Source organism: Pyxicephalus adspersus, chromosome 2, assembly GCF_032062135.1.
Source record: "Pyxicephalus adspersus chromosome 2, UCB_Pads_2.0, whole genome shotgun sequence".
NCBI lineage: Eukaryota > Metazoa > Chordata > Amphibia > Anura > Pyxicephalidae > Pyxicephalus > Pyxicephalus adspersus.
Window position 1 is genome coordinate 135,133,388 of NC_092859.1, and position 1,037 is coordinate 135,134,424.

Below are 1,037 nucleotides of genomic sequence, written 5' to 3' on the forward strand. Positions count from 1 at the left end.
ACGGTAGTTGTAAATACCGTAACTTCATTGAATTAATGTTCAGTGTAAGTAATGAAGTATATAAACCAATTTAACTACATGGGTACTACTACTAGATATTTAATTCACTTTAAACCAGTTTAATAATTTGCACTCAGGTAACCTCACCCCTGTGGACTGATTTGAATGAACTCTTGCAATATAGTAGGCACAGGTTATTGCAGCATAGTTGCAACATATATAGCTGTGCAAATGCTACATAATTTATGCAATCCATGTAACACTTATGCTACGTTGCAGCATATTAAATGGTGGAACAATCAATGTTCCTTTGACATTCCTACACTTACGTTCCTACATATTTTTTTACATACTCATTGTGGAAAAAACTATACATGGGCTTACAGCTGATTGTTCACAGTTAATAAGAGCAGAGATGAAGCTGTTGATGATGGCTGCCCATCATATACAGGTAAACAAACCAGTAAGTGTTGTTTAGCTTGCCATCCAAACAGTTGGCAACAATGCTTTGGATTTCTGATCTGAATATTTACCTTATTGAGGTGGAACAGCCCTTGAACAAAACTGTAGCAAATTCATGCAACTCCATCCCAGGATTATAACATTGTTACTAGTTCAAAGCCGCTAACATAAACAAACACACAAGTTTATATTCAGATAACACCCAGTGGCAAGTCTTGGATCTGCATGTGTCTTTGGCTTAACAGACCAGACCTTTACATGAAAACACGGATGCATCCATAGTATATGACCCAATATACCCAACTCAATACAAATTACTTTAACCTGCAAAATAGGAAGTATATATAGAAGCTAAACCCATCTGATTTTAATTTTTCCCTTTAAAAAAAATGTTTTAAAAAGTAAAACACCATAGATTTATATATCTATTCACATAAATTGTATTGCCATTTTTGTTGATTAGTGTTTTAAATGTTATCAGTGAACACCACATTTTAATATTAATGTTATTTTTTTCTATTTTCTTTTACAGGTAAATGTCAGTTTCTGGGTATATATTGGCATCAGTTTATATT

General features: G+C 33.2%; 1 protein-coding gene across 1 annotated transcript in view; it reads right to left on the reverse strand.

Annotated features, from left to right (window-relative positions):
- STRC (stereocilin) overlaps window positions 1–1,037 on the reverse strand; it is a 31,458-nt gene that overhangs the window by 13,539 nt on the left and 16,882 nt on the right. The window lies entirely within an intron of this gene.